Here is a 20984-nt window from a genome sequence, read left to right on the forward strand (position 1 = left end):
CTTCCTCACTTCTTCAGGGAGAGTTTTCTGGAGCCTGCTTCACTCTGCACTCTATGTGTAAAAGGTCAGGTGGGTGAGGGGGCAGTGTGGAGGACACTGGCAAGGGGCACTCCCCTAAATGGCTCCTGCTCCATGCCCCCCAGGGTGCCACAGGGTGGTAGGATCATTTTCTACTAATCCATTAGGTTTTTCTTTTTTATTAGCTATTTGCACCCAACTAGATGACTTCAGTTTGTACCCATACTTTTGCCCCTGGGTGATTACATCATACTCAGGGTGTGTTAACAACATGATTTACATTTCTAGAAAGTGAGTTGTAAGATTGGTGCCTCTACAAACATTTACTGAATGCCTACTGTGTGCTTATCTTCATATATGCTGAACTCTAGGAGGACATAAAGGGGAATGAAACAGACCTCCTGAAGCTTAATCAGGTCACATAGGAATAATACAAATTAGAATATAAGAAATACCAGCCAGGTAAGATCAAATGAGGGAGAGCACAGTCCTGGGTTCAAATCATAGATCTAGGGGCGGCTAGGTGGTGCAGTGGATAGAGCACCAGCCCTGAAGTCAGAAGTACCTGAGTTCAAATCCGACCTCAGGCACTTAATAATTACCTAACTGTGTGGACCTGGGCAAGGCACTTAACCCCATTTGCCTTGCAAAAACCTAAAAAAAAAAAAATTATAGATCTACCACCTTTGTGAGTATAGATTTAGGCTGTAAGGAAAATTCTCAATCTACAAATGAGGACACAGAGGCACAAAGAGTTTAAGTGACTTTTCCAAGGTCACACAGTTAAGCTGTATGGTAGGATTTGAACCCAGGTGTTCCTGACTCCAGGTCCTGAACACTTATCCATTCTGTCTTTCTGTGACCCCTTGGGCAAGTCATTTCTTCTCTCTTGCCTCAGTTTCCACATTTGTAAAAATCCAGGAAAGTAGGTAATATAAGATCCCTGTTAGCTCTGAATCCTGTGATCATATAAAGAGATAAGAAATGATCTAGGTTATAATGGCAGTATTTCAGTAGTTGGAGATTTTAGCAGTTTAACATAGATCCAGATCTAGAATCTTTTCAAACTTTGCTCCAGCATCCAAAAACCCCTAGAGTTGTTATAGATGCACAGATTTCCCAGAGTAAAAGGGGGAACTTAATTTCTTTCATAAAGATTAAAGATAAGTGAATCAAATTTATCTGAATACAAGTCATTCCCTAATTTTTAAATGGACAGAGGATATGAACAGATAGATGGTTTTCAGATGAAGAAATCAAACTTATCTATTGGCATCTGAAAAAATACCCTAAATCACTATCGATTAGAAAAATGCAAATTAAAACAACTCAGGTACCATTTCACATCTATTAGATGGTCTGCTATGACAGAAAAGGAAAATGACAAATATTGGAGGGAATGTGGGAAAATTGGATCCAGCATTTTTGGAGAATAATTTGGAACTGTCCAAAGGGCTATAAAACTGTGCATATTCTTTGACACTGCAATACCACTGCTAGATCTGTATCCCCAAAAAATTACCAAAAAGAAAAAAAAAATCTATATATAAAACTATTTATAGCAGCTCTTTTTATGGTTGCAAAGAATTGGAAATTGAAGGGAACCCATCAGTTGGGGAGTAGTTGAAAAAAAGTAATGGAATATGATTATGGTGGAATACAATTATGCTATAAGAAATGATAAGACTTCGGTTTCAAAAAAAACCTGGAAAGATTTACATGAATTGATACAGAGTAAAGTGAGCAAAACCAGAAAAACATTGTACACAGTAATAGCAATATTGAATGATAATCAACCATGAATGAATTAGCTATTCTTATCTGAAGGACTTATACTGGAAAAAAATCAGAACTGATGGAATATGAATGCAGATAGAAGCATACTTTTTTAAAACTTTATTTTTCTAGGGTTTTTTGGCAGAGTGGGGGACTGTGATTTTTTTTTTAACTTTTGTTAGAGGAGGTTGAAGGTCTGTGTTTTCTTTCAAGACCTGACTTATATGCAAATATATTTTGCATGACTGCATATGTATAACATAAAAAAGGAGGAATTTAAAGCACCAAATGTCAAGGCTGAAAGGCATGATGATGATGATGATGATGATGATATTTCCTGGTATAGAGAGCCTGATAGACAAAAGCATTGAGTACGAGATCAAAGATGATGAATCATCTGGTTTGGTAAAGTATATAAAGTTAGGATAAGTCAGTTGGAAATAAGACTAAATAGGCAGATTGCAGCCAGATCATGGAAGACTCGAGTCCAGGTCTTTAAGACTTGAGCCAAGCTAAGCAATGGGGACCTATAGAAGGAGTGTTTGCAACACAGACACAGAAAAAGAGCTGAATTTTGGACTGGCATTTCAAGAGTCAATAGTATAGAATGGCCTGGAGGACTGGCTCTGGGTAGAGGGTGTTTAGAGGGGTTTGCAGTAGTCTGAGTGACAGCTAACTTGACAGCTAACATTCATCTTTAGCAAGCACATACAATGTTGTCATTCTTCATAAGTAGGTTGTTAGCAATGCCTCTAGGATAGTGCTGTAGACTTCTATCAATATGCTAAAATATATAGCTCAGGAAAAAATCAATCTTCCACTTCTTTAGTGGTGACATGATCCCTACTCCCAACATTATATAGTACCTTAAAGCTCTCATACAGCTTGGTGGATTGGAGTTGGAGTGGCAAGAACTTTAGATGGGATTAGAAAACCTGAGTTTGTTTCTCAATTCTGCTGATTACTAGAAGCATGACCTCTTGAGTTCCCAAAAATATTGTGTTGGGTTGGATAATTGCCAAAGTTCCTTCTAATTCTAGATTCTTTTAACTTGTGACCCTCTGAAAAGTACTGGAGGACAGAAGAGGACCTTTGGTTTAAGGGGCCTAAAGGAGAAAGCTAGGCTACAGTAAGAATATGGCATGAAATTCAGTCAGTAGTTCCAACTGATCCTATTTCTACAACACTTTACAGTTTACAAAGCATTTCCCCCATAACAATGCTGTCAGGTAGTTTAGTGACATGTAAAACCCCCATTTTAGAGATGAGGAAAGTGAAGTCCAGAGAAGTGAACTGAATTGGCCTACAGGGTAAAAACAAGCATTATGAGCCAGAAACAAGACTTGAACCCAAGTGATTCTTAGACTCCAAGTTCAAGGATGCTTCTAGTAATACCAGACTTACCCCAGAGGCCATGGACCTGGGGAATTTTGACTTCTGAATATGTTAGTTCTGGTTCAAGGCTTCAAACTTGGAAGTGAACTCCTAACTCCTGAGACTGCAAGGTTTGACTGTTGTTCTGAAACCATAAGCAGCTCTACTCTGACTGAATACAATGGGGTTTTCTTCTACTCTGAGCAACCACCAAGTTGCCTTTGTCGATTCTTTAAACAGTCTTGCTATTGAGCCTTGCGGTGGAGAGCTAATACAAATACCTGAAATGGACCCACAAACAAGAGAAAGTCTACAGGGCCTAAGCCTAGAGCTAAGCTTAACATAACTCTACTTTTGTAGTGTTTTAAAAGTTTAGGATAAATAGGTAAATTAGATAATATTTGGAAAGTACTGACTAAGGCTTTCTTCCTTCCTGACTGCTTTCCTTCTTCCCACCTACCTATCTACTTCCCTACCTTGACCAGAAAATCCAAGAGATTTCTAAAGCTTTTGATGTGATGGTACCATAGAACACGGAATAGAAAAGAAAAAAGGTACGTCATCATCATCTTTAGTAATAATTCTAATAAAAGTACATTATTATGATTAATGATTAACAATACTACATTTTTCTAGTAGTTTCTCCTTTGTCTTTTGCTATACCCCTGGAGGCAGTAGTATTAGTGTTGCCCTCCTACAAGTAAACTGAGGAACTGAAAGAGGAACTTACTTGTTCAGTCACACAGCTTGGAAGTGTTTCAGCCCCATTTTCTTATCCCTGATTTCTCCTGACCCTGGGCTGTTCAACACTTTTATCAATTAGTTGAACAAAGGCATATATAGATAGAATGCTTGTTGAATTTGCAGATGACAGCCCTGGAAAGGATAGATAGCTCTTTGGGGTCAGAGTTTACACCTGAAAAGATCTTGACAGAGCTGAAGAATAATGGCCAAACTTATTAAGATGAAATGTAATAGAGATCAATTAAAGTACATTTATGTGGGAGAGATACATCTAAACAATAGTTTCTTTGAAAAAATCTGGGGAGTTTAGTGGACTACAGTGTGACATATCACAAAAAAAACAACCATTAGCCTAAGTTGCATTTGGAATGGCCCTATCAAGATGGAGAGCAGAGATAATTCTCTATATTCTGCTCCAGTCCTGTCACTTCTGCCTATAAAATGTTCATTCTGATTATCACATTCCAGAAATTATGTAGACAGGTTTGAAACAAATTCAGAAGAGGGCAACTAAAACTGGGTGAGAGCTGGATAAATGCCATTCAAGGATTAGACTGATGAAAAGGTAGTGTGTGGGATTGGAATTGGATCAACCTAGAGAAGAAAACACTAAAAGAGAGACATGGTAGCAGGAAGGGTCAAAGATAGAACTAGGACCAATGGGTAGAATAGTTTTAGAGTTCATATTAGAACAAACTAGAGCTGTTCACAAAAGTAGAAGAGTGGAACTGAAACCCCCAAGGAATTCCTGGGGAGATGGTAGATTTCCTCTTCTTTGGAAAGTCTTCCTGCCAGAGTAGTTTATAGCCATTTGTTGAAGACATTATAGAAGGATTCTAATTCAAGTGTAGATTGAACTATGATTAGAGAGGCCCCTTCCAACTCTGAAATTTTGAAATTATATAGGACATGATCACTCTGAAGTGCTTTTCAAGCATAATTTTTTTCTGAAAAACTCTATGGATTCTCTTAATCTTTGCTTTTTTGTTTACAGAAGTTCTAGATGGTTTTCTAGTGTTATTTCCTGAATCATAATATTTGTCTTATTTTAAGATTTTTCAGATTTTTTTTATTTATCCACGTGTCTTAAGACCTAGGTTCTTAAGTTATTTCTATGCCTCCTCTCTCAATGTCTCCTGTCTTCAAGATCAATTCCTTTGACTTGTTTCAAATGTATATATTAATTCAACATTGTTGTCTTTTGTTTCTCTTCTGCCAAATTTTCCTCTACTTTGTGTTTTTGTGTTAGGATCTTTTAATATCTCTCAGCTTCTATTTATTTAAAAACTTCCATTTTTGGATTCAATTTGTAATATTCTGAGCTAACTTCTTTGGTAATTTATTCCTTTTTGAATTTTCTGGTTTAGAGTAGTGGATTATAGGACTTGAAGTCAGAAGAAACTTTCTGAATTTCCTAGCTCAGGGGTTCTCAGAAGTTTTTTAGTAACATGGACCCCTTGGACAGTCTGGTAAAATCTGTGGATACCTTCTCAGAATTAGATTTTTAAATCCATCCAATAAAATACATATACTATTAAAATATAGATATCAAAGTATCAAAAACAATTTTACAGACCCTGAATTGAAATGAACTCTTGATCTAGTCTAACTTTTTTATTTAGCAAATGAGCAAACTGAAACCCAAAACACTGACACCCAAATCCACAAACTTGCTTAGGGACAGATAGAAGAGCTAAACTGAGGTGTTTTTTACTACAAATTTAGCATTCTTTCTACACTGTACCCTGCTTCCTGAAAAAGACAATAGAGTTGAATAAATCAAATTTAGGGTTTGTAGAAGAACCCATTCTGCTTGGGAAAGGGAATTAGGGTAGAGATGCAGGGGAGTGAGAAATAGGGTTGGGAAAGTAGATAGAGACTAGCCTGTGGAAAGCCTTGAATGACAGACAAAGCAAATGTTATTTGAATGTGAGATCTCAGAGGCATAATAGACAGCCAAAGCAAATATAAGCTCATGCAAATATTGAACTTTGTGTGCTTGTGGCTCCAGCTGGGGGCTATGAAGCAAACTAGAAAACTGATCACTACCTGATAGTTTGGGGGACAAAGATGGTAATTGTCTGAAAGGGCTTTGGCTTTGGCCCAAAGGCACTCAATCCACCTGGCACCTACTGTCATTCAAAACTTAAAGGAAGGGGGAACAGGCTGGCACAAAGCCATTCCTCTGAAGCCTAGCTCTGCAACTGGGGGAGGTAAATAATTAACTTGTGCTTCCTCTGCTGCCACTATTGCTGCATATAATCCAGGAATCCTCAAAATGAAATAAGCAATTGACTGGAATTAGAGGACTTGGTGATAACAATTTATTGTATTATAAATTAAACCCATAGAGAACCCTCTCAGGAGTAAGCAGAACAGCCTGTACTCTCATGGCAATAGTCTTTCTGTCCTACTTGTTCTCCTTGCTGGAAAAGTCTGTTGTCCTGGGATTGGAGCAGACTTGGGGCTTCCTGTAGCAGGCAAAGTCTTGCCTTATGGGCTTTATTCCTTTGAATTTAAGATTTCTCACCACAAGACAAAGAATGAGAGAGCAGGGAGAGAGCATTCAAAATAGAATGACAGAGTTAGAAAGGACCTTAGAACCCAGAATTTCCCAGGCCTACATGACTTACAGTAATGACATGACAATGATCATAGCTGATATTTATATAGCAATTAAATACTGTTACAAAGCACTTTCACATCCATTATTTGATTTGACTACTCTAACATTCTACAAATTTTTGGTTTCAAATCCTCTTCTAATATTTCTAACAAAAACTTGGATTTAAGTAGAAGGGGTTTGGGGGGGGGGGTTGTTTTTGTTCCTTGCAAGGCAATGGGGTTAAGTGGCTTGCCCAAGGCCACACAGCTAGGTAATTATTAAGTGTCTGAGGCCACATTTGAACTCAGGTACTCCTGACTCCAGGGCTCTATCCACTGTACCACCTAGCTGCCCCTTAAATAGAGGTTTAAGATTTATACTGGGCTTTCTGTACTGCAATGCTTTGAAGTATTTACAAATGCCTTTTCTAAAAAGGAGGAATCTGAGGTGGGAGAAAATGAGACTCCAAGACATTAAGTGACTTTCTCAGGGTCACTATTAAGAACAGTTAGTGTGACAGACTTGGGATATAAAGGAAAGCAAACAATCCCTGCTTTTAAGGATTCTAATGGGGAAGATTACCAGTTTACAACTATATATAAACAAACTGCTGATGGGATAAATTGGGAGTGGTCTCAGTTAAGGAGAGCTGAGAGAGGTAGGAAGTAACTCAGACACAATTTGAACATATCCACTCTTTCCCAAATAAGCAGTCCTTCCTCTTTCCCAAGCTTACTTTTTAAAAAAAAATTTAAAAAAGAAAAAAAAAAATAAAAATAATTAAAAAAAATAAAAAAAAATAAAAAAAAAAAAAAAAAAAAATAAAATTTAAAAAAAAAAAAAAAAAAAAATAAAAAAAAAAAAAAGAAAAATAAAAAAAAAAAAAATTAAATAAAGATTAAAAATTAAAAAAATAAAAAATTAAAAAAAAAAAAAAATAAAAAAAAAAAAAAAAAAGAAAAAAAAAAAAATAAAAAAAAAAAAAAAAATAAAAAAACCCCTGCTTTAGAGCAAGAGATCTTAATTGACTCCATGAACTTTTATATAAAGATGAATGGAGCTTGAGAGAAAATGAGGGAACTGTATTTCAATAGAATTAGTATCCTTTGTTATCTTATATATTTTAGTCTCTGCATTTTAAAATATTATTCTAAGAAGGGGTCCATAGGTTTCAGCAAATGGCTAAAAGTGTGAAGGGAAAGGGGAAAAACCCTTGCTCTAGAGTTTTTACATTTCTGAATTTTTTTAATTTCTATAGACCAAGTTACATTTGTACTACTCATAATAGATAGTAATGATGCCAAGAAAAAGCATTTTGGGTATAGAGACAAGACTATCCCCCTAAAGATAATATTAAATGTTTCAGTTAATAGAATTCATAAACTACTTAGTCTAAATCAAGCTATGGGAAAGAAGATTCAGATGAGATTTGGGTAAAAGAATTCTTCCCCTGTGTCTTTCACAATCACCCTGAGGAAAAAGTCTTTTTTTTAACTTATCCTGTTTTATTAACTATTCATCCCCTGTTCCCACACCTACTACTTTCCCAGCCCAGCCTGGAACAGCAAAGCATTGCTTGTTTTCCCTTCAACAACAGTGTTTGCTGTATCTCAACAAACTTTACTAGTCTGAAAATCACTCTCCTTGGCAAGAGAACAGGCAAAATAAGAGGCTCTACCTTCTCTCTTTTGTCTGTCATCATTGATTCAGCCATCCAAACTGTCTCCGTCTGTCATAGGGAAGAGTTTTTCTACTTGAACTTAGAAAGTGGAACTAAGACCAGTGATTGTTTTAGAGATGCAAATTTTGACTTGATTTCAAGTCAGCTTCTTCCACTCTACTTACTCCAGTTGCCACCAAGCTAGTTCTAAGACTAATTATTCTACCTACACTGTTTTAATAGCTTAGTGTTATTGGTGTTATTATTAACAATAATAGCAACAACAATATAATAGCTAACATTTATGTCAAGATTTTACTGTAAAAAAATACTTTCACTTTAGTTCTCTAATTTGATATTCATAAAGGCCCCGTGACTTAGGTAGTATGAATGAAATGTTAACAGTCACTTTATACTCAGAGTAGCTGGATTTTGAATATCAGTTTCCTTTTTTCTTTAACTTTTTAAATACATACATTTTATTTTTATTATGAATTTAAATATCAATAAAAATAACCATCCTCATATATGAGAACTGAAAAAAGAAATTTATATATATGAAATCACAAACCTATTACATACAACTTGGATTTTTAAGGTATATTTAAATTTAACACAGTAGCACCAACACTCCCCTTATTGTCTGTGTCCCTTTCTGACTTTCTTCTTTGTATTTTGAAACATTTCATTAACATTCTATTCTGTTTTCTTTTTTTTTGTTTTTGCATTACTCTCACTATATACCTTCATCTCCAAAAACCCTACTTCAGGAATAGGAACACGGTGCACAATATCCCTAATGAGTAGATTTCTAACCTCTTGGAAAAGCCACCAACATAGACAGACAAATATTTCAATTCAGTAGATATTTATTAAATGGATATCATATGTATTCATTGAGGCATGGAGGAAACACTGAGTTCTTCAAGCTCACAGAGTCTGCCCTGCTGGAGAGCCTTCAAGTACAAGCTCAGCAGCAAGCTGCTTTCTGAGGGCCAGCCTAGCCAAGAGACTTGTAGTAGACCGAACAGATCAGCTATTGGTTCTTTGGTCATGCAACCCATGAAACTAAGAAAAATGCAGATGGCCCACATCCTTGTGCTTTGACATCAAGAGTAGCAGAAGTGAAGGGAAAAGGAACAGAGAGCTGCTAACAAGTTCTGAATTTTAACATTGTCTATAACATTCAGTGTTTGGTGCTCAACATAGTATCCTTATTCAGTTACCAAGGAATCAACATGTTATTGGAGGAATGACTTGTATCCATCCTGATATTCTTAATCTAAATTTCGAAGACCATGACATCAGGAAAGGGATACCATGTCAAGCACATGTATTGGATTTGAGTGAGGGCTGTTACGCTAAGTCGCCAGCCTCACTTTCTCCTCTGGAGTCATCTGAGTCCAATGGCTAGATATGAATCAGTACAACTGGAGATGGCCCTGGATGAGACAATCAGGGATAAATGAATTGTCCAGGGTCACACAGTCAATAAGAGTCGAGTGTCTGAGGCTGGATTCAAATTCCTGTTCTCCTGACTCCTAGGTCAATGTGTCTCCACTGCCCTTAATCTAAATGAAAACAAAGACAAAAAGAAGTGCAAAGGTGAAGTGAAGAATTGCTGACAGGTTCACCTTTTAGCTACAATCAAGGAAAATACATATATGGAAAATCAGAATTACAAAAGTGATCCAAATGCCAATGGAGAAATATAGTGAGCATAAATAAGTTGCCATATGTTACCAATAACAAACTGTGTGCAAGAAGTGTTATGAAAGATGTATTATAAAGTTGTATGATAGCCAGAAAAAGAGATAGGCTGGTCATGGAGGGAGAAGGAAAGATAATAGATGAATTAATAGTTAGCTTCCAGGCTGGTAGTAAAGAGGGAAAAAAGTCTAGACATGGGAGATATCTTGCTCAAATGTACAAAGTGGGAGATGGAATGTTGGGGATGGCGAGGGGGAAGGAGAAAAGAACATCCTGCTGTCATTCCATATTCTCATGAGAATCCACAAGTCCCACTGGGTGTTGATTCATTTTCTTTTGTCTTGTAACATGTGTTCATTGATATCTGGACTCATTTTAGATTGTCTCATTTTATATTCTCTTCTGTTATTAATATCCTCCCTGATTGTTTATCTGCTTCTGTTAAGGCCTTATTTTAATTGTTTTCCTTTTAAGATCTTTGGTTAATTTCAATCTTTTTTCCCTTATATTCTTCCTTTCTTACTCCTTCTCCCTTGCTGGCAGTTTCCTCATGAGCTGGACCTCAAAGCTTTCTCAATTTCCTCCCACATGGGCAGTTCACATTTCACTGGTGCAAGTCTCTGGCAAGTGACTTCTGGGGAGATAGGACTGCCCCTAGCTGGATGCCAGTCCTCTTTGCTTCAGATTTGACTCCCTTCCTCAGTTCTCTGGCTGAGCAGCTAGGCATCAGAGGGCCCAATCTCATGGCAAGTGAGGGAGGAAGGGGCCCGGGAATCAAGCTAGGGAGTTGAGATTAACCTTCTCTGCTATTGGTTCATCAAGTTGTTATTTTCTTAAAGTTTCTTAGATGAGTGGATGAGCACTGGCCCTGGAGTCAGGAGGATCTGAGTTCAAATATGACCTCAGACATCTAATAATTACCTAGCTGTGTGACCTTGGGCAAGTCACTTAATCCCCCCCATTGCCATAAATAAATGAAAAACTTTTTTAAAAGTTAAAAAAGTTTCTTACCTAGACTGTGGAAACAGCTGAGATTGCTTTATCTTTTGCACAAAATACCTATTTTGGAGAAGATTAAGAGGTCATAAGAATTGGAGAAAGGATCTAGGCCTAGATCTTGTTGGTCACATGACCCAGAAAGTCACCATCAGGTGCCATTTATTTTTTATCCAGCTGTATAACTGGATCACTTCCTTCTAGTCATACATTCCTCTAATAATATCCTTTATGTTGTTTCTCCTCCAAAATTCTTTATTGGTCAATTACAGCTGCCTGTCCAGAATGGTACAACAGTCACTTATGAAATATCTACCATAGATAATCAACCAACATTTATTAAGCATTTACTGTGTTCCAAGTATTATGCTAAGTACTATGGTTATAAAGACATCTCTTCCTTCAAGGAATTTATGTTTCCAAAGGAAGGGCATCATACATATATTTATTTGTACATGCAGGTACAAGTAGCCTCAAGTGGAAGGGCACTGGAATCAGAGTGGGGATCAGGAAAGACCTCCTGCAGAAGAACACATTTGAGTTGTCTTGAAAAAATCAATAATAAAGAGGGAGTGTCTTTTAGGCAAAGTAGACAGCCAGTACAAAAGTACCTGAATGGCAAATGAAAAATAATTAGTGTATAAGGGGCAGTAAAAAAGACCAGCTAAACTAGACTGTAAAGTACTAGGAATAAGTAATGTATAAGAAGACTAGGCAGTCAAGCTATGAAGAACAAACACTGACTCCAGGAAAACAAAATCTGAATGAAAAATCATCTCTTCCATCAAGAAACTTATGCTTTTGGGGGGGGGGGGATATAATGTGTAAACAATTAAAAAAAAATATATATATATATATATATAATAATGTGAGGAGGTAGAGTGCATTGATAACTATGGGGATCAGAAAATGTTTTTTCTAGGAAATGGCACGGGCTGTCTACCATCTTTCTGCATAAGATTTTACAAATGAATTTATAGTCTAAAACAGTCTTTTATGGCTTTTGTTTTGTTTGTTGTTGTTGTTGTTGTTTTGGCAAGGCAGTAGGGTTAAATGACTTGTCCAAGGTCACATAGCTAGGTAATTAAGTGTCTGAGGCCATATTTGAACTCAGGTTCTCCTGATTCCAGGTCCAGTGCTCTGTCCACTTTGCCACCTAACTGCCCCATAGTCTAAACAAGTCTTGGTTGCTACATCTCTACTTGTCAAGGAGGTCAAATGTTAGCTCACTGAAGCAGTTTCTAGGCTCCATAAGTCAATACATTGCAGCAATTACTTTACATTGGTTTCCTTAGGAAAGGTACTAGTCTGTGTCAGTGTTTGCTCAGATATCCCCAACCTCTTGGTCTCCTAGTTCCACGCTCATTACTTCTTGTCTGGATTGCTGTAATGGTTTTAATTAATTGATCTTTCAACTCCAGGCTTTCCTCTCTGTATTCATACAGTTCCCAAACTAAGATTTCTAACACATATATATAGTCATGTCAACTCCCCCTGCTCAGAACACTCTAGTGATTTCCTTTTGCTTCTAAAGTAAGACACAAACTACAAGCATTTAAAATCCTTTGTAGGGGCAGCTGGGTGGCATAGTGGATAAAGCATCAGCCCTGGAGTCAGGAGTACCTGGGTTCAAATCCGGTCTCAGATACTTAATACTTACACCTAGCTGTGTGGCCTTGGGCAAGCCTCTTAACCCCATTTGCCTTGCAAAAAAAAATAAACAAAAAAAAATAAAGTCCTTTGTAACCTGGCTATTACCCACCTTCCCAAGATTTATTGAACATCATTCTTCATTATGAACTTTACTTTCCAACCAAACTTGCCTGTTTGCTGTCCCATTTTCCATCTTTATGAATTTGCAGAACCTAGAAAGTACTTTTTCAGAATCTCCGATGTCCTTCAGAGTTTAACTTAATTCTCTCCTCCACCAGGAGGCCTTTTGGGGGGCCCAGTAGTCAGTGCTTTCTGTCCCCCAAAATTAATTTGTAGCTTTTATCTATGTACACATTATTTCTACCCAATAAAATATAAGTTCTTTGAAGGAAAGGATTGTTTCATTTTTGTCTTTTTCTCCCAGGGCTTAGTAGTGCACCTAGAATGAGTAATGGTTCAATTATCCACACTCTGTGCAGTCATGTGAACCCAGAAATATTACTACTATCCCTTATAGTGGACATTGTCACCTCAGAAATACTTGGCATTTCTAATTGCAGTTCTTCCTATATCATATCATCTATCTCTGGACTTTATCTACCTTAGAAGTTATATGTGATCCCTTTTCTCCTTTCTTCATTTTTAGTTTTAAGCTTTTTTTATAAGATCCACAAGTTTTTAAGCAAATATATTCCTCCTAGCCTCAATAGATGCATTCCATCCCTAATCAAAAAATTGTCTTTCCTTCTTCTTAAACCATGATCCAGAAGTCTAAATCCTATTCTTCAACATCATCCACTTAGCAAGCTGTTTGCTTCTCATAAAAAAGTAACAGTTGTGAATTTTCTAAGTTCCTGAGTGGCATGGACTATTTTTCACTTTATCTTTGTAACTCCAATACCTAGCACAGTGCCATACATCTAGCAGGCACTTAATAGGTACTTATTGGATTGACTTGAATGACCACACCAGGGGCAGAATAACATCTGAAGAGAGTATTAGATTTAGAGTCAATCTTTTACACTCATCCCACTGTACTTCAGTGCTTGGGTCAGGCATCCAGTTTATTCCAATGGCCATGAAGGTGGCTAAAGCAGGTGCTTAGGGCTTGGTCAGGCATTGAAAAAAGATTCTATCATCCACTGCATCCCAGGCCATCAATCACCTTGACTTTTGTCTTGCCATCAAACTGAAAGAGAAAGACTAATGACTTTGTGCAACTCTACCTCACTTAAGTCCAATTCATGTGCAAGTCATCACCTATGATTGTCATTGGTCCTCTTCCAAAGGACAAACAGAAGTTCTTCTATGCTACTTACCCAAATGATTATGGAAGTCATGACCTCCATAGGCTTCAGATCTAAGGAGCTAAGTCCTCTCCTTCCTAGGTCTAAAAGTCTTTGACCCTCTGAACCACTCTTGTTTCTGGGTCCATAAGATTCCTTCCCATAACTCAGTAAACCCTAGAGATATTTCCTAGTTTTCTTTGGAAGTATTATTTTAATTCCTACATAAATCACTAGGCATCATTTAACAAGAGCAGGCAAATGACTTGCCCAGAACCACATTACAAGTTTTTCATAAAACCAGGCCTACAACCTAGACTTCCAGGCTACAGCTCTTTCCACTATTCCATGACAGGCAGTCACACAGCCCTTAACCATGAAAAGAGCTTGCATTTTCTCACTCAATATTGTTTGTCCAGCCATAGAAATTCAATGTTGAGCTGTTGGGATTTTTTTCCTTCCTTTTTTTTTGAGGGTTGGGAGGTTGCTGCATTTGGAGGAAAAAACTTCAATAGCTCATTCAACTGAAAGGCTACTAGCTCAGGAAGTTTTAAAGAAAGACGGAGCCTGCTTTTGTCTTTCCCAGAGACAAGGCATCAATGCCATCACCCTCCCAGCCTCTCTCTGTGCCAACAAAGCATAAGATAATCATTGTAGCTACCGAAAGGATGCACACTCACTTGCCAGATTTTCCCCCACTTCCTCTCTGAGCCCACCTTCCAATGGAGTTGACTCATAGTCAGGAACATTTTGCTCATAGGGCCCATTACTGCATGGAAATTCCTTCCCAGCTTCTCTAGCCACTGGGAGTTGATTGCCTACCTTAATTAGGAGATTTGAGAAGAGCAGACTCTTCATAAAATCAGCATAGACCTGGCATCTGCAACCAGAGATTTACCTAGGACAGATTTACTTTTCGATTATGTTGGCATAGGAAAATCCAAGAAGTTTGGTGGGTTAGAAAGAATATGGAACAGAAATTCATTACAATAACTGGAGAGCAATTTATTAGGATTGTTGCAGCCTGGACTCATGATTTAAGTTCCAGTTTTGGAATTCTATGATCCTAAAATTCAGAAGATAAGTTCTAGTCCTACCTCTGCCTTTATCTCACTTTGGGACCTTGAACATGACTTCTCTAAAGAAGCAAACAGCTTGCTAAGTGGATGATATTGAAGAATAGGATTTAGAAGGCCAAAGAGATAATTTCTCTTTTCTCACTCAATTCTGAAACTCTATTACTTTATCTCTCTTTAATCCTGTCTTGATTAATTGGGTGATGTTTTTCCTGGTTAATGGAGGTGTACTCTTTGAAATCATTCTATTGAATTTATATTACTTTCCTTAATAGACAACATAGTCTAGGGAATGTGATTGAAGCATTTTGATGACAAGTGATCTTATGTTATTTCTAACATAAGGCTATAAGTTCAAAAGAAGGGGATAATTAGGTTGTTCTATATTATCTTCCAGAAGCTGATAGCTTATTTTTACCAAGTTCCATCTGAATTTTTTTAATCTCCCTGATTAGACTAGAAACCTTATTGGAGCAATGACCAGGTCTTTTTCATCCTATATTCCCTACTTTCCCTAGCACCTGGTAGTAAACAAAACTGGATAAGAAATCATAGGATGGGGATGGCTAGGTGGTGCAGTGGATAAAGCACAGGCCCTGGAGCCAGGAGGACCTGGGTTCAAATCCAGCCTCAGACACTTAATAATTATCTAGCTGTGTGGCCTTGGGCAAGCCACTTAACCCCATTTGCCTTGCAAAAATCTAAAAAAAAAAAAGAAAGAAATCATAGGATGTCAGACCAGTCAGGGAGCTTAGCAATAACATTAATGATGATAGACCACACTTCTCTGCTCCTTTACAGACTGTAAGCACTTTCTTCATAACCCTGGGAAGCAGGAAGGACTAGTTGTATTATCTTCATTTTATAGGTGAGAAGAGTAAGGATCAGAAGAGAATTTGACTTGCCTACTCACTATCAGAGCAGAGATTAGCAGAATGAGAAGGGGCTTTATTTTGCAGCTGAAAAAAATAAGGCAAGGAAGGGATTCCCCACCAATCATGCCCAAGCTGGTTCCTTTTGACTTCTGTAAGAAGAAGACTATGTCGTGGAGACTGTCACTTAGTTCAGTTTCAGGGATTTGAGCAATGAAACTATTGCCTCAGCATCACAGGCTGCATAGTTAACATTCTTTTTGCTTTACGCACCCAGATCAGCCAACTTGCAGAAACATCCGTTGAAATTGCATTCTTTCTTTTCTTTTGGGGAAGAAAACAGCTCCAGCAGTTGCTCAGATGTCAGTTTATCTAGCAGTTTGGGAGTGGCTTGTTCCCAACTATGAGAAATATGCCGGGAATTTAGAGACCGGGGGGATCACCAGCATTTTTGTTTTTTACTGTAATAATTTCCTGACTGGCTGGAAATCACCCTTTTGGGTGGAGTTTGTACCTTGTGCCTAAATTGTGAGGAAGTTTTTGCCCTTACAAGCCTTTCTGGAGAAGACTCTAAGGTGCCGACCTACAGTTGGAGCCATATGAGAAAACCTCTTTTTTTTCCAGTTGAAACATGTCAAGGCAGGTTAGGTTTCTCTGGCTCCTCAGGATGCATACCTGTGAGGTGGCAGTTTCATTCTCCAATTTAGGCTACTTTGAAGGTTTAGATCACCAAAAGCTGAAGAGATCCCATAGAACTCAGATTAAATGCATTTATTGCTGCCAAAATATTCACCAGGGGCAGCTTCAATTGTAGAAGAAAGAATGCTGGGCTAGAAGTCAACATCTAGATTCTAAGTCCTCCCTAAAAGAGAAGAAATTTTCAGCTGTAAATGGAAGGCTCCTTAGAACATAGGATGTCAAATCTAGGAGAGCCCTTAGAATAGATACAGATGGTGCTATGAGTATGAGGTAGCAGCTCTCCCATTAACTTACTCTGCATATAATGTTGGATGAGTCATTTCTTTTCCCCATGCCTCTGTTTCTTCCTTTGTAGAAATTTTGTAGAAATGAAAGGGTTCTACTAGGTGATCCCAAAAATCATTTTCAAGTCTGATATTTGGTGATCCAAATCTCTAAAGCTACTAATGGCCAAACTCCTCTTTTCTATAAGATGTCATCCTTTCATGCATTTGTTAATCTTGTCAGCAAAAGTAAGATGATGAGATGAGCTCTGGGTAAAACCCAATGTTAGATATGTTGAGATTCCTTATTTGAAACAAAGTAAAGCATAATTTGCTATCTTCTTACTTTTAAGTTCATCCCAACACCTTAAGCATTGACAGTACTCATTGCTCATACTGACTTGGAGGGAAGGAAGCAGTTTTCAATGCCACAAAAGTCTTACATCAGCATTGCTGAACTGATATTGCCTGAGGAGAAGAGACAGAAATGTTATATTGAGAAATCTTAACTGAGAGTCACCATAGGGAACAGGAATAGATATACTGAGGCTCTGTTTCTTCATCTATAAAATGAGGACATTGGGTTTGGTTAATTTCTGCTGTGCTGCTAGCTTGGGCAGGCTGTTCAAAACTCTACCTTCCAACTTGGATATTCTGTGTGCTAAGAGATGGCCAGGTCTAATGTTCTTTGAATAGGGTGGGGTCTCCCAACTCTATGAGGGCCCAATGTAGCAACTTTAATTTTTGCTTTCATAGCAAGTAAAGGATAAGATTCTCTGCTCCAATGCTGAACTGGGCTGAGAGGATGAAATTGCTTAAAAACAGCACTATTGATATGTTTCTTCTTAAGGATATGATTTCTTCCTCATCACATTCAATTTGGATCAGTATATATCATGGAAACAATGTAAAGACTGGCAAATTGCCTTCTGTGGGGGGTGGAGGGAGGGAAGTAAGATTGGGGGAAAATTGTAAAACTCAAAATAAATAAAATCTTTAAAAAAATAAATGTTTACTAACACACACAAAACAGCATTATTTAGCAAAGGACAGAAAATAAAATAGGTATCCATTAATTGGAAAATGGCTAAAATGTAGTATTTGAGTATAATAAATTGTTAGTTCCCCAAAGAAATTATGACTGAAGGGCAGCTAGATGATGCAGTGCAGCCCTGGAGTCAGGAGGACCTGAGTTCAAATGTGGCCTCAGATACTTATTACCTAGCTATGTGACCTTGGATAAGTCACTTAATCCCATTGCCTTGAAAAAAAACAAAAAAAAAGAAAAGAAATTATGACTGAAAAAAATTCAGAGAAACTTGAGAAGACTTATATGAACTAATGAAGAATAAAGAAAGCAGAATGAGAAAAACTACATGTGCAATGACTATAAAATGTCAAAAACTTTATATGAAATTACTCTAAAATGTAAAAAAAAAGGATGGTAACTAAACTCTGTATACTTATAATAAAAAAAAGTTTGGACCCTTGAAAAGAGTTAAGAAAATGTACCTACTTCCTTTATTTGCAGAAGAAATCGATGGGTATGGAATATTGCTTCTGCTGTTAGGCATCATTGACTTTACTGAACTTCTCTTTTCTTCCCTCGTTATTAATAAGGGTTGGCTTTCTGGGTAGTAATGAGAGTGGAAGATATTTGAAAACAAAAATGATGTAGAAACAGAAGATATAAGAATAAGATAAGTAATACTGCCAAGAGACATATGAATTGAGTTCTAAAAAATAAAGTTGTTATAAATGTACTTGTTTCCACCATCATCTTTTTATCTAGGATGACCTCAACATTTGACAAATCCAAAACTCAGTCCTCTTCCTTTTTTGTTTTGGTTTCTGCAAGACAATGAGGTTAAGTGACTTGCCCAAGATCCCACAGCTAAGTAATTATTAAATATCTGAGATTGAATTTGAACTCAGGTCCTCCTGACTCAGGGCCAGTGCTCTATCCACTGCACCACTTAGCTACCCCCATCTGCTTTGGTCATGGTTGACAGTAGTTATTGATGTTATGAGTGATAAACCCCTAGCGCTATAATTGCTTTAGTCATTGAAAAAAAAATCAGTCAGGCTTCCTAGTTAGGACTGTACTTTAAAGAAAGATAAGGACTCAGTTGTTTTAAAAATATTTTCAGGTCAAAGACTGGAATAAAAAAAATTTGATGCTTTTTTTCTTATTTAACCAAAGAAAGTCAAAACACCTCATACAAACCCCCTTCTTTGAACATTCCAGTTTAGAATACTACAGAAACCTAGAACATCTGAGCTAGATAGAGCCCTCAAAATCTAGCCTATCAGGGGGACAGCTAGGTGACACAGTGGATAGAGCACTGGCCCTGGAGTCAGGAGAACTTGAGTTCAAATTCGGTCTCAGACTAAATAATTGCCTAGCTGTGAGGCCTTGGGCAAGACACTTAACCCCACTGCCTAGCAAAAACAAAACAAACAAACAAAAATATAGCCTATCAGAACTGGGAGTGCCCTCAAGAACATGGAATGTCAGAGCTCACTTGGTCCTTAGAAACCTCTCTATCACAGTCCTTCACTCTGCAGAGCTGTAAAGTAGGTTGTCACACAGCTAATAAACCACTAAGTAGAATTGCTGGAGCTAGTACCAGGTCTTCTCACTCTTTGGCCCATGCTATTACAAGGCTGTTATTTTAAAATATGGAGAAGTTGTTCCTGTTAAAATTGCTTCCTTATTTTAAGGTCTATTTTATTTTTAGAGAATAAAAGCAGAAAATATTTTTCCTTGTGTTGGAGTTGACACCTCTTTCCACAAATTTAGTATCTCCCTGGCTCAGAAAATACTGATGAGAATCAAAAGCCCCCTGCAAATGAGAAACTATTTGTAATTCCTATTTCTGATGACACAGGAAAATAACTTAAGATTTTGGTATAATGACCCTTTTTCCCCCTTTTTTCTGCTGCCACAAGAATAAATGAATCAAAAGGAGAAAATACATATAATATGCATATATATTATGTGTGTATGTACATATAGAATCTTAACTATTGTAATAAGCTCCTAACACTTCTGCTCTTCACTTTCTCCTCTCCTGCATTCCTCACACAACTGCCACAGTAACCTGACATGGAGATCGGGGGAGGGATTCATGTCTAGAGTTCAAGTATCACTAGATTTGCTAAGAGGGGCCCATCACAAGTTTGGATATAGAATAATTGGGCCTCAAATTAGGCAATTCTTTTAGATCATCTCCTCAATTTTAGCGGGATTTTGGTCTGCATCATTTAAGATAGCCTTCATATCAATGAAAGGACAAATCTATAAAATATTCAAATATCCATAGAATTATTCTTGTTCTTTCTCTGCTTAGACATCTTCAAGGGCTCCCCATTGCTTGCTGAGGAAAGCCTTTCCCCCCCTGGCATCACCCTACCTTTCCAACTTTATCTCTTTTACTGTGCTTCTCTCTTCATGTTCTACACTTCAGCCAGACTGGACTGCTTTCTGTTTCTCAAGATCCCATGCTTCTGGCCCCTTGCCCATGGTATTCCCAATGATTGGAATGTCTTCCCTCTCCTTCTTTGCCTGAAGAATTTCTCCTCAACCTTTAACAGCCTTACTCTTGCGAAAAAAGTCTTTCCTGATTCCCCTAGCTATTACATTTTCTCTCAAACTTCAGATAACACTTTGTTCTTCACTTCTTTAATGTACTTCTATTTTACTGTGGATGATCATAATCTGTATTATGCATTATAGCCCTGACTAGACTATGAGTTCCATGAAATCAGTTCTCTCAACTTTGCATCTCTTCCAATTCCCATTCCAGGACTCTGAACCCAGTAGGCACTTCACATATTATTTCTTGAATGAATGTTGGTAATAATGTCTACCTATGAAACAAATAGCTGCTTAAGATACATCACTGACTGACCTGACTGATTGGCGTGGCAGTTATCCCAATAATTGAACAAGATTACCAAAGTTTTGCTTCTTTGCCCTGGAGTTCCTTACAAGGCTCCTATGCTAGGTGATGTTTACATTCAGCTGGATGATCTTTCAAGTTTATTTTGACTTTTCTGAGTCTCTCCATTGACCATATTTACCCCACACTAAGATTTGATGATCCATAATCTGTTGTGAGTACACAAAGACTTCAGTTACTAATGATTTGTTCAGTCAGTCCCATTTAGAAGTAACAGAAGCTTTCTTGATGGTTGTCAGACAGAGAGCCAGAAATGTGGTCAGTTACCCAAAAAAAATCACCTGCTG

At 37.5% G+C, this 20984-nt stretch overlaps 1 protein-coding gene across 2 annotated transcripts in view; it reads left to right on the forward strand.

Annotated features, from left to right (window-relative positions):
* The window catches only part of GNG7 (G protein subunit gamma 7), a 393869-nt gene that overhangs the window by 334313 nt on the left and 38572 nt on the right, over window positions 1–20984 (forward strand). Inside the window, exon 5 of one of the 2 annotated variants that reach the window (XM_074204607.1) lies at window positions 3654–3722. The exons of the other annotated variant lie outside the window; for it this stretch is intronic. The gene's annotated coding sequence lies outside the window, so the exon portion shown is untranslated. The remainder of the gene's footprint in view (window positions 1–3653; window positions 3723–20984) is intronic. 2 annotated transcript variants of the gene reach the window in all.

Source organism: Macrotis lagotis, chromosome X, assembly GCF_037893015.1.
Source record: "Macrotis lagotis isolate mMagLag1 chromosome X, bilby.v1.9.chrom.fasta, whole genome shotgun sequence".
NCBI lineage: Eukaryota > Metazoa > Chordata > Mammalia > Peramelemorphia > Peramelidae > Macrotis > Macrotis lagotis.